Raw genomic sequence first — 13,430 nt, 5'->3', positions numbered from 1 at the left:
ACATGGAAGGGGAGAGGCCTCTTGGGGCTGGATACCGCCTGTGGGTCTCCCGTAATGGGCATCTGACTGGCCACTGGGAGAGTAAGATGCTGGACTAGATGGGGCCCCTGTGGCCTGATCCAACACACTCTTTTTCTTTCTCTATCATCTATCTATCTATCTATCATCTATCATCTATGTATTTATTTATTGGTTTTCACATATTACATTACAATACAGATGTACCAAAACCAACACCATTTCCTCCCCATCCCCCCCATATATTTACATTTATATTTCCTCAATCCAACCCCACTCAATTTCCTCCACATTATACAATTTACAATAATCTTTGCATTCTACAATCTTCACAAATCATCTATATATTCTTATTATCTTTCCTCACTAATTTTTCTTCCATCTAGTACTTCACATTTTAATCTAGGCATATTAGCATATCTTTTTTTTTTTTTTTGAGCAATATTTTGCCATATATTCATCAAAACATTTCCACTCCTTTTTTAAATTTTTGATTCGACTGATTTCTTATTATAGCAGTTAATTTTGCCAAAATTAAACATTCATTGAGTTTACAAATCCATTCCTCCTTTGTAGATCCAACACACTCTTCTTAGGCTCTTAGGAAGGGGCCTGGAATGGAGAGAGAGGGCAGGGAACAGCTTTTCTCCATCTCTCATCACACTAGAATTCTTGGACATACACCGACGCTGAGTTTTGGAAGATTCGGGACAGATAAAAGGAATCTTTTCATGCAGACCAGGGTTAAACTGTGGAACTCCCTGCCACAGGAGACGGTGAGGGCCACCAACTTGGATGGCTTTAAAAGAGGATGAGATAGATTCACGGAGGAGGAGAGAGGGCTATCGGTGGCAGCTGGCTAGCCTGGCTCTGCTCTGCCAGCAATGCTTGCAAATACCAGTTGCTGGAACCCCCAGGAGGGGAGAGGGCTGCTCTTGGGTTCGGATCCTGCTCACGGGTTTCCCGAATGAAGCATCTGGTCAGCCGCTGTGAGAACAGGGGGCTGGAGTAGATGGTCCTCTGGCTTGATCCAGCAGGCGGGCTCTTCTTACAATCTTGGGTTTTATAAAAGAGCTAAATATATTATGTTGGAACAAGAGGAAGGAGAATGCAGCCAAGAAACCTGTTGTACTCTGAAGGTTCAATTAAGTCCCTTGGTTCCCCCAGAACAATAACCTTAAAGTTCAGCACCCGGGTCCTTTAGTCATAGGGAAAACCACAAAATGCGTAATTTTGCAAGTCTCTGTATTGTGCCAGTTCCTCCAACACCCAGACAGAGACAGAGGAGTGCCGTACTGCTAGAAATAATTCACCACCACAAATCTGTGGCCCTGGTGATGGAGTTGAGGACATGAGGACATGAACTCAGGGAAGGTCCTGTCAGATCAGGTGAAAGATGGAGGCCAGCTGGTGGTGATGGGTAGGAATGGAACCTCCATGTTCAGATAAAGTATACCTCTGAATCAGGGAGCAGGTGGTGCTGTGGTCTTAACCACTGAGCCTCTTGGGATTGCTGATCAGAAGGTTGGTGGTTTGAATCCCCGTGATGGGGTGAGCTCTGTCCCAACTTCTGCCAGTTTGAAAGCACACCAGTGCAAATAGATAAATAGGTACCGCTTTGGCAGGAAGGTAAATGGTGTTTCCATGTGCTCTGGCTTCCATCATGGTGTTCTGTTGTGCCATTTTAGTCCTGCTGGCCACATGACCCAGAAAGCTGTCTGTGGACAAATGCCGGCTCCCTCAGCCTGAAAGCAAGATGATCGCCACAACCCCATAGTCGCCTTTGACTGGACTCAACGGTCCAGAGTTCCTTTACCTTTCCCTTCTGCCTCTGAATCCCAGATGCTGAAGACCCAGTATAGTATAGGCAAGAACTCTGCAGTGCATATGGGATCCGGAGCTATTCTGTCTTTGAACAAGGAAAATCCATTCTGAGCAATTTCAGCCTCAGGACTCAAGAAGAGCCCTGGAGCAGCTGAATCAGGCCCATATAATCCAGCATCCTTAAGGCCAAATGTCCTTAAGAACCTAGGAATTCAGATAGACTGCCTCTGAAACTGGAGGTTCCTCCCGAGGCTTAGTGTGGTCAGAATGGAGTCTATGCTTCCAGCGTTTAACACTAAATACATTACTTCTCGCATGTTTGCAAGCTAGAGAGTTCCAGAGAGACATCTACTTCTGCTTCATTGACTATGCAAAAGCCTTTGACTGTGTCGAACACAGCAAACTATGGCAAGTTCTTAAAGAAATGGGAGTGCCTGATCACCTCATCTGTCTCCTGAGAAATCTCTATGTGGGACAAGAAGCTACAGTTAGAACTGGATATGGAACAACTGATTGGTTCAAAATTGGGAAAGGAGTACGACAAAGCTGTATATTGTCTCCCTGCTTATTTAACTTATATGCAGAATTCATCATGCGAAAGGCTGGGCTGGATGAATCCCAAGACGGAATTAAGATCGCCGGAAGAAATATCAACAACCTCAGATATGCAGATGACACAACCTTGATGGCAGAAAGTGAGGAGGAATTAAAGAACCTTTTAATGAGGGTGAAAGAGGAGAGTGCAAAATATGGTCTGAAGCTCAACATCAAAAAAACGAAGATCATGGCCACTGGTCCCATCACCTCCTGGCAAATAGAAGGGGAAGAAATGGAGGCAGTGAGAAATTTTACTTTCTTGGGCTCCATGATCACTGCAGATGGTGACAGCAGTCACGAAATTAAAAGACGCCTGCTCCTTGGGAGAAAAGCAATGACAAACCTAGACAGCATCTTAAAAAGCAGAGACATCACTTTGCCAACAAAGGTCCGTATAGTTAAAGTTATGGTTTTCCCAGTAGTGATGCATGGAAGTGAGAGCTGGACCATAAAGAAGTCTGATCACCGAAGAATTGATGCTTTTGAATTCTGGTGCTGGAGGAGACTCTTGAGAGTCCCATGGACTGCAAGAAGATCAAACCTCTCCATTCTGAAGGAAATCAGCCCTGAGTGCTCACTGGAAGGACAGATCCTGAAGCTGAGGCTCCAAGACTTTGGCCACCTCATGAGAAGAGAAGACTCCCTGGAAAAGACCCTGATGTTGGGAAAGATGGAGGGCACAAGGAGAAGGGGACGGCGAAGGACGAGATGGTGGGACAGTGTTCTCGAAGCTACCAGCATGAGGGAGGCAGTGGAAGACAGGAGGGCCTGGCGTGCTCTGGTCCAGGGGGTCACGAAGAGGCGGACACAACTAAACGACTAAACAACAACAACACATTACTTCTGGTTAATGAGCCACCAGAGCCGCTAGAGGGCCGTGAAAATTTGTGTCCTGGGCGTTTTAGACTCATCTACCCATGTACTATCTGAAACCAAAGGGGCCAGATGTGAAATATATTGGCATTACAGTGGTACCTCGGGTTAAGAACTTAATTCGTTCCAGAGGTCCGTTCTTAACCTGAAACTGTTCTTAACCTGAAGCACCATTTTAGCTAATGGGGCCTCCCTCTGCTGCCGTGTGATTTCTGTTCTCATCCTGAAGCAAAGTTCTTAACCTGAGGTACAATTTCTGGGTTAGCGGAATCTGTAACCTGAAGCATCTGTAATCCGAGGTACCACTGTATTTTCAGCTCTTGCCCCACTATATTTATTTTGTTTCATAAAATCTATGCACTGCCTAATTATACCTTACGATCCTAGTCTGGGGCCCTTCCTCCTGCATCTCGTCCACAAGAGGCCTGGAGGGCAGCAACCTGAGAAGGGCCTTTTCTGCAGTGACCCCCCACTTGTGGGATGTTCTCCCCAGGGACACTCGCTTGGCACCTTCACTACAGATCTTTAAGTGCCAGGCAAAAACATTTCTCTTCTCCCAGGCCTTTTAAACTGTGGGTGGGGGGGTTATTGTTTTAGTTTGTTATTATGTTATGTGGTTTTGTAGTTTTATATCATAAAACACCCTGTGATCCTCGGATGAAGCGCAGTGTAGAACTTTTTAATAAGGATAATAAACCCCAAACCCCTCCAAGTGGTTTGCTAAGAGCTTAAAACAATAAAATCACCCGTAAAAGCAGCTCTTTTAAAACATTCGAAAGACAAAAACCAGCAACAAACGGAGAAGAGATGGAACCTGCATCAACAGCCTCACCTAAACAACGATGTTTCTTGGCAGGCACCAAAAAGCATTCAGTAAAGGCGCCTCCTGCCTGGTGTCCATAGGCAGGGAGTTCCAAAGGGTAGGTTCTGCCGCACTAAAAGATTGCTTTCCTCCTTTGCTATGCAAGTGGTGCCCGGGAAGTCTTTTGGGGGGAGATGGGGGGAGGCCGGGTGCCGTGGGAACCTCACGCAGGTCCCAAGAGGATGGGAAGGACTAATCTGTTCACAGCTCAGCGCAGGTGTCGTCCTCTGCCGCTGCCACCTCTAGCGCTGCGCCTCCACGGACGGGTGCTCCCTCTGCAACAGTATTCGTGTGCCTTTTAAATCCAGCTGTAATTAAATACGCCTCTCTCCCCCCCTCCCTCCCCCCTTTCATTCTGCCTTCTCCTCTCCCTTGTCCCGTGACCTTTTAACACAGAGGGTTTGGGGCAGGGAGGCAACCCTATCCCCAGCGAGCGATTTGATTTCCATCTCATTAACTCGCCTCTCAAACTTTAACCCTCCGGCTCTGCCTGGTGGTGCCCACTCCCCTCCCACCTTTCGCTGCCAGATTTCTCTCTCCCCCCCTTTCTTCTACACTCCGCACAGCTCCACCTCCCGCCATTGTCCCTTGCCACCGCCCTCCTGCGATAGGCCTGCCGAAGACGTCAATCACCTCCCTCTTCCGCCCCCTGCTTTAAAAAAACAAAACAAAATAAATCCTTTCATTCAATTGAACTTGAGCAAAGTTTTGTAAGGGAGAAAAAGAAAGAGAGAGGGGGGAAAGAGGCACAGAATCCATGGGGCAGACTCAGCCTTTCCGAGCAGCTCTTATCTGATGGTGGGTCCTGAATTTAAAAGCCTTTGCAAGAAGCCTCCGAGCCCCTGTGTTGGCAGCTGTGGTTGAATCCTGCCTCTTGGAGCCCCAGGTTTGGGAAGTGTGTGCAAGAGAGAGTTCACACACACACACACACACACACACACACACACAGGGGCAGTGGGACGAGAAGAAGGAGCAACGTCGATTTAGCTCAGACTCCCTTCGGCAAAAAGTCCGGTTGAACCCTGACCCTTGCCCAGTTTTGCTCTTCGGACCTTCGCTGGACTCAAGGTAAGACTCTGTGAAACGGTGGAAGCCGCGACAGGATGGTGAGGAGGGCGATTTGACTTTGAGCAGGTGGACAGTGGGACTTCCTGAGATGCTCCGCAGGTAGCGAGTTTCCGTTTTGGGAGTCCTACCTACCTGCACTCCTCTTTGACCAGATGCGAAGGAGAGACCTCTCTGGGAGAGCAAAATGTCTGGGTGGATTTGGGGACTTCACTAACTTCCAGTTGCAACTCAGAATGGGGGGAGAAATTAAGTTTGGCGTGCATTTTAGTGAGAAACTCTCTAACATGCACTTGATCCAACAGACGAAACCCGTCCTTTGGGATTTGCGCCCATCTGAATTTTGCGATCACTTCTGCAGCCAAAGAAGTTGTCCAAAGATGCGCATGTTCGGAAACAGTGCGCTTCAGAATGCATGTGTTTGAGACTACAACATGCAAAATTGCATTATATTCGGGGAACGGTTGCAGAAAATATGAACTTTAGTCAAAATGGCATGCAAAAAGTGTGTTTAATTGGAGCAATTTGCACTCGGGCACTAACCCATTTTCGTGTTTGAAAAACAAATTGCTGCAGGAATACAGAGATGTGAATTTAAATTTGGGGGAAAACGAGGGCCAAAAGGGACAGGTTTGTGCACCCCGAATTGCCACCCCGGCTGCTTGCTAGAGATTCTCTGCGCTTGCAGGGCAGAATATTAAACATCCCACCTCCAAAACCGGATACATCCTGACAGCGGGGAAACAAGGAAAATCTTGTAGCAAATGATCTCTCTCTCCCATCTTGAGCTCTCCTTGGCAAGTTCAGTGGCCCATCTTAATCCCCGCCAGCCGTGTTTATTCCTTGGCTGGCCCCATCTCCTCCTGGAGGGATGAAGTCCCCCGTCTCACTCCGTCCCTCTGGCTTCATCCCTGGGCGTCCCCTGACTTGCTTCAGGGTGCTCAGCTGGGCGCTCAGAACGAGAGCGGATGCATGCCTATGTGGGATGCTGCATGTGGGAAACACACAGAGCTTTCTCTCACAGAGCTTTGCCAGCCTGGCATTCCATGTTCCCGGGAGTTCTTTCTGCCTCCTCTGCCCTGCCAGCTTCTTCTCCTTCTTCGTGAAATTGTAGAGTTGCAAGGGACCCCCGAGGGACATCTAGTCCATCCCCTGCAGTGCAGTAGTCACAACTAAATAACCCCTGACAGGTGGCCATTCAGCCTCCCTTTAAAAACTTGCCAGCAAAAAGTGAGTGCTAGTGTCTCATCTGAATCGCCTTTCATAGAAGCAGAGTTAGGAGGGGTCATTTTGCCCAAGCCCCTGACAGACGCTCATGCAACCTTGGCTTAAGAACCCCCAACTTCCTGAGGCAGCCTTCTCCACCGCTGAAAAGCTCTTCGCTGGAATCCTTCACCAGCAGGAAAGGAAGACAGTTATCCGGACAACAGGTGCCTTGAGTGAGGGTCCATAACCGGCAGCCTGAACCTTTTTGGAACTGAACTCTTGAGGCCTGGGGCTGGGGCTGTAATGACCCCTTTTGCAGCCATGCCTCAAAAGCTCATTACAAGCTGGTTCGGCGAGGAAGCCTTACGCAGTGGGAGAACAGCTGCTTTGCCTGCAGAAGGCTATCCCCAGGTTGGTCTGGGAATGTCTCCCACCTGGAACCCGGGAGTGCCATTGCCTGTCAGTGCAGACACCTATGAGCTAGAGGAACCAGTTGCTCTGCCTCGGCAAAGGCAGCTTCCTGCGTTCCTATTTCAACCCTGGGTTCAGAACCATGAGGACTGGAATCTTGGCTTATTTTACAGGCAAGGTCTGCAGCTCAGTGGCAAGAACAGCCGCCTTGCATACAGAAGGTCCCAGCTATGGGTGGGGAAGACTTCCTTCCTGGAACTGAGGGCGGCTGCTCTGGGTCAGAGCAGCGGTGAGTCTTAAGCTAAATGACGCCCCTTTCAGTTGCTTCGAACTTCTTCCTGGCCAGTGCGAAGGTTGCCCCTTTAATCTCTCTCGGTCTCTGATAAGCTTCAGAGCAGGTATGTTAGGGGAGAATTTCTGGGTGGGATTTCTCTTCAAAAGCCTCAAAACAGCCCACTTTTTAAAATGCATAGCCCAACTTTCTAAGTGTGTATCTTCCCAGGGCTTTCTGCCTTGTGCAAAATACCTCACTACTTTGAATCATTTATTTATTCATCCATATCATGGAATTTACACACTGCTAGATTGCAAACAAACAAACAAAACTCAAAGAGAAAACAGTAGAATCAAGAAAAATCCGCAACCCTCCTTTAAAACATAGGAAAATTAACATACAGAAACAGATTAAAATCACCTCAATTTTCTAAGCTTGTCTAAACAGGGATTATTATTTTTTAGCAGGCACCGGAAAGAGTACAGAGAAGCTGCCTGCTTGATCTCAATAGGCAGGGAGTTCCATCTGTGAATCAGTTGTGAATCACTTGCAAGAGTTCCTTCCTGATATCGCACTTGTTTTTCTCCAAGGACTTTGGCGTAAATGGTTCTCTCCCTCATCATTTAATCCTACACAACAGCCCTGTGAGGCAGGCTAGCCTTAGAGAGGGAATGACTGGCCCAAAGTGAGGTTCATGGCCAGAATGGGCATTTGAGGCCTGCTCTCTCCCAGGTCCCAGTATGACACTCTCAGCACTTTTCTTTCTTTCTTTCTTTCTTTCTTTCTTTCTTTCTTTCTTTCTTTCTTTCTTTGATTCTGGGATTCTGACCATCTGATAGCTGACCTCTGACCTGACAAGGGTGCTAGGATCAGCCAGCCAGATTTGTATTTCAAAATAGTTCTGCTCATCCATCAATCCCTTTAGAGCTATTTATTGAAATGATGTACTTTATTACGATCGTAGATCCCTCTCCTCCCTCAATTTATCCAATCCTCTTTTAAAGCCATCCAAGGTGTTGGCCATCACAAATTCCCGCACAAAGAACTTCCTTCCTCTCGCCTAATGCAAAACTCAGTGTCCATTCAGAGTCCCTCTGCTCTGCAAATTCTGCAGGAATTTGCAGGAAACTTGGTGGTCATGGAGAATTAGTTTTTACCCATAGAACCTGAAGGTGACTTGTGCATTTTGAAGACCTCTAGCAAGACGTTAATCAAGGAGACACTTCCTTAAAGATCTTGGACGAGGGGGAAGGAAACAGGAAATAAAATGGGCAAGCCCTGTTCATCAGGCCCAGATGATGGAGACCCAGCCTGATTCATTTCTTTCCCCCTGCTCACCCCAATCACCTTGGGGAGGTCAGAGTGGGTGCAGAGGAAGGGAGCTGCCCTCCCAAACCTTTCAGAACTCCAGAGGACCTCTCTCCCTCTTGCACCTTTTCAAGAGCCACCTGCCAAAAAATTCCATTATTTCGTGTAACAAAGAGAGGCCGGACTCTTTCTGTGCATCTGGGTGCCCAGCCTCTCCCTCTCTCTCTCTCCTCCAATTTTTTTTACCTCCCTCCCAAATCCCTTTCGCACTCTTCTTTTCTGCATGGCTCACCTCTCTGTGACACAGAGCGCAACCTCTTTGGAAGCAGAGAGAGAAAGATGGAGAGGGGGAGATAGAGGCAGCGAGGCTCCCCTCCGCGCATACTAATGAACTCCTGATTGTCAAAGCGCTTTTTGTGTCCCTTCAAGCTCCATTCAGGCCTTTCCTCTGCATACAATGCAGCCACTGTCTGGCCTGTTCCCCCCTGCAAAACAGACAAATGCTTTCACCTCCGTGCTTTCTATCCCCTTCTTTTCACCCTCGCTGCCGCCTCCTCCTCTACTCTGGAGCCCGGACAGGTCCCTGCTCCTCAAGGCAAGGAGGCTGAGGTTTCCAGGGCCTGCAGAGATCTGGCGGGGAGCTGTCCAGTCTTTTGCATTTGCCACCCCCAGTTCCTGCTCCCGTTCCGCTCCTCCGTGTAGCCAAAGCTCTTCAGGGACACCTGGCACTGCCGTCATCGCAACCCTGGGAGGAGAAGGCCTTGGATGAGGCAGAGACAGGAGCTCGTCTCAAGCCAATATCACCATGAGGCTCCACAATCTGGCTGTTGGGGGAAGAGGCTTTCATAGAACTGTAGAGTTGGAAGCGACCCTGAGGGTCATCCAGTCCAACCCCCTGCAAAACAGGAGTCACAGCTAAAGACTCCCTGAACCTCTGCTTTGAAATCTCCAAAGAAGGAGAGCCCACCACAGTCAAACAGCTCTTGGCATAAGAAAGTTCTTCCTAATGTTCAGCCGTCCTCCCCTTTCTTGCAATTTGAATCGCTTTGTTCTGGTCCTGCCCTTGACAAGCTTGCTCCATCCTTCATGTGACAGCCCCTTGGATATCTGACGATGACCATCACGTCAGCTCTCCATCTTCTCTTCTCCAAGTGAAGCATCTCCAGCTCCCTCAACCGATCCTCATGAGCTTTGATGGTCAGACCCACGATCTCCCTTGGTCACCCTCCTCTGCCCACCTCCCAGCCTTCCTCATTTACAACCCCCAGTCTCTGTTCTTGCTCCCTGGTTTATCCAAAGCTACGGGGAAATCTGGCCTTGCCAAAATCACAATGACTGGGAGGTCAAAGCCTGGAATGAGGGAGAGAGGGAGAGCAAGGCTAGTCCCAAGTTGATGTTGCCACGAGGCTCAAGGATCTGGGTGTTGGGGAAGAGGCTTTGGCAGGGAGGAGAGAGAGAGAGAGAGAGAGAGAGAGAGAGAGAGAGAGAGGAAGCAGGTGCCTGTGTGGGTCCTGGAAGATGCCAGCTGGCACTCACTCCCCGCTCCTGTGGTTCTTGTCTGCTTGCTCTGTTCCAGCCACTGGTTTGTTGGCAAGTTCCCACCAGGACACATCCTGCCACCTCAGTGGGGAACAAGCGGTGGTGCTGGAAGAAGTTCCCTTTTCTCTGCTGCCGCCTGCAGAATTGCCAGGCCTGCCCAAAAAGGCCTTTGCTGCCCACTGGGCCTAAAGATTTGTGAGTTTCCCCAAGAAGGCAACCTTGCATCTGAAAGCAGGATGGGAGCAGTTTGGAAAGGGACATGATGTTGCCGGCTTGGAGGCAGGCAGCGCTTGGCTTCCTCGCGCCAGGTTGCAAAGCTGGATTTCTGGGTGAAGGAACTGGGTGGGCTCTCAAACGCAATTGAGGTGGCTTGGAACTGGGCGTTTGGGAATAAAAGAGGAGCGCGGCTCCATCAGGCCACAGGGACCCATCCAGCCCAGTGCCCTGGCCTGCTCTCACAGTGGGGAACCAGCAGCCCCAGTGAGAAACCCACAAGCGAGATCTGAGCACAAGCCTGCTCTCCCCTCCTGCGGTTTCAAGAAATTGGGATTCAGAAGCACAGTAGAGACACGAGAACAGGCAGCGATAGCCCTCTCCTCCTAAATCAGCGAGTTCCGTAGTTTACAAGACGTGAAGAAGGACTTTATTTTATCTGTCTTGAATCTTCTGACACTAGGAGATGCTGACACACGCCTGAGATCAGGGATCCCAGATCACTGATGGCAGAATTGTAGTCTTGGAGGAGTCACCCAAAGAGTTGTCCAACGTGATGCAGGAATCACAGCCAAACGAAGCTGAAGGTTTCTTGAGCTGTCAGGTGCCTTGGAAGGAATGGCATTGGAATAAATAAACTCCTAGAGACCCCGGCTTGCTATGCGCTGCGAAAGCGCACAAGGCAACCAGGAAGGAAGGCGGTCAGCGCTGACCTTGACGTGGGCTTGGAATATGAGCAATTCCAGCGAAAGGCCTACACCTCTCCATCCCCCTGCGCTGCGAGAGTGCCGGTCTTGTACACCCTCAGTTCTTAGACGTGGCCTCTGTGCCCCCAGCCTGTTCCCTCCACGCCCAAACACAGGTTTTAACAAGCTGGCTCTTGTTCCGAGTCCCTTGGTGGTGCCCGGGAGGAAGAAACAGATTTGCAGCAGTCCTCTTTCTCAAGCGACCTGAGGTTACAGTTTAACCAGAGTTTGCTGGCGGCTAGGAAAGGCTCTGTGATGTTTGGGTGGCGCTGCTGCCGTCCCTGCTGTTTCAGCAGAGGAGCGGGGAGGAATCTCTGAAAATGTTCTGCAGAGAGCTTTGGAGGAAAATGGGGCACTGCCCCACCAGTCTCAGTCTGCCCCCCAAGCAGTCCTCCCTCTAAATACCTGCTCACCGTCCTATTTGCAACCAGTCCAGGGGCTCATAGAATCGTAGAGCTGGAGGGGACCCCCAGAGGACATCTAGCAGATGGTCCCCCAACCTCTGCTTAAAAGCCTCCGGTGAGTTTTGCTATGCAGTTAGGCTCCCCGGATCCTTCCAGAGCCTTATCACAGAGGGTGAGATTCTGAAAGACAAATAGCCACATGGGGAATGTTTCGTTTCCACTTACAATATTGTAGCTGGACCTTGCAACTCAAGACTGTGCAGGTGGAAGGCAGGACACAAGAACCCCAATAGCCCACCTGGACTACTGCAACGCGCTCTACATGGGGCTACCATTGAAGGTGACTCGGAAACTGCAACTAATCCAGAATGCGGCAGCTAGACTGGTGACTGGGGGCGGCCGCCGAGACCACATAACACCGGTCCTGAAAGACCTACATTGGCTCCCAGTACGTTTCTGAGCACAATTCAAAGTGTTGGTGCTGACCTTGAAAGTCCTAAACGGTCTCGGTCCAGTATACCTGAAGGAGCGTCTCCACCCCCATTGTCCAGCCCCTGAGGTCCAGCTCTGAGGGCCTTCTGGCGGTTCCCAGAAGTCCCCAGAAGCCAAGTTACAGGGAACCAGGCAGAGGGCCTTCTCGGTAGTGGCACCCACCCTGTGGAACACCCTCCCACCAGATGTCAAAGAAAAGGACAACTACCAGACTTTTCAAGACATCTGAAGGCAGCCCTGTTTAGGGAAGCTTTTAATGTTTTATGCATTACTGTATTTTAACATTTTGTTGGAAGCCGCCCAGAGTGGCTGGGGAAACCTAGCCAGATGGGTGGGGTATAAATAATAAATTATTATTATTATTATTATTTATTATCAGAAGCGCCTCCTGGATCGCGCCCATCTAGGCCCGACTCCTGTTCTCTCAGTGGCAAAGGAGGACCATGGAGGCACAGCACAGCCCTGGTGGCTAGCAGCCTTCAAGAGACTCCCCCTCCTTGAATTCATCCAATCCTCTTTTTAAGCCTTGCAAATTGGTGGCCATCCCTGCAGCAGGGAGTTCCGCAGTTCCATCTATGCCCTGTGTGGAAAGGGGCGTTCTTTGATCTGTCCTGAATTGTCCGCCTTCATGGGATGCTCCCAAGTCCCAGCGGGAGGTAGAGCCTTGCACGAATTTCGGAGAAGGAAACATCTTTCCCCAGAGATGCAATTTAATTTTTTTAGGGGGAGAGATATTTAGGGGTGCCCTTGGAGAAAGACCATGGCTGGTCCCCTTCTCCTTCTCAGAGAGAAGGATGCATAAAACTGTTACATGCTGTACATTTGGAGTCTCCCAGTGCTCTGCTCTCTGCCCTAATTAATGCCGGTTAAACCACATGCGGTTAATGTTTAATGCCTGTGAGAAGTTAATGGCTCTCCGTGGAGGGGACCTTCTGTTTCTGCCCTCTTTTAGCGTTTCAGGAGTGGGTCGGCAAGGGAGGGGGCTCCGTAAAGCAGACTGGCCCGAGGCAGGAGACAGAATCATAGAACTGCAGAGTTGGAAGGGAACCCAAAGGCCATCTAGACCAACCCCCTTTGATGCAGAAACCACAGCGGAAGAACTTCTGGCAGGTGGCCACCCAACCTCTCCTTAAAGACCTCCAACCAAGGAGAGCCCACCACCTTCTGAGGTGACAGAATCAGAGTTGGAAGGGGCCTCCAAGGGCCATCTAGTCCACCCCCAGCCATTCAGGAACTGTAGTTCAAGGATCCTTGAGAGGTAGGCATCCAAACTCCATTCAAAGTCCTCCGACAGAGGAGAAGGGGCCGCCTTCCTGAGTGGGGAGTGTGGGGAAACTTGACTACTGTACACGGACATCAGTTGCCCCGCCCACTCTGCCTCTGGCCCCGCCCAGCACTGGCATGCGGCCCCTGGGTCATCTCCCAGGCGGAAATGTGGTCCTCGTGCCAGGAGAGCCCCCCCCCCAATAATACATGGGGAAAATGGATAGAGAGAAGTTTTTTTTCCCTCTCTCGTAAGACTAGAATGCACAGGCGCCCAGTGAAGCTGAAGGCTGGAAGATCTGGAACAGGGAAAAGGAAGGACTTACAGTGCAGCA

At 49.8% G+C, this 13,430-nt stretch overlaps 1 protein-coding gene across 1 annotated transcript in view; it reads left to right on the top strand.

Annotated features, from left to right (window-relative positions):
* The first annotated feature begins 4,608 nt into the window (after window positions 1-4,608).
* KCNJ10 (potassium inwardly rectifying channel subfamily J member 10) overlaps window positions 4,609-13,430 on the top strand; it is a 32,430-nt gene continuing 23,608 nt past the window's right edge. Inside the window, exon 1 of the mRNA XM_080986083.1 lies at window positions 4,609-5,242. The gene's annotated coding sequence lies outside the window, so the exon portion shown is untranslated. The remainder of the gene's footprint in view (window positions 5,243-13,430) is intronic.

The sequence above is a fragment of the Podarcis pityusensis genome (assembly GCF_964106645.2).
Source record: "Podarcis pityusensis genome assembly, chromosome: 16".
Lineage (NCBI taxonomy): Eukaryota > Metazoa > Chordata > Lepidosauria > Squamata > Lacertidae > Podarcis > Podarcis pityusensis.
The sequence above is the reverse complement of the archived record's forward strand: the minus strand, read 5'-3'. Positions and strand labels throughout refer to the sequence as shown.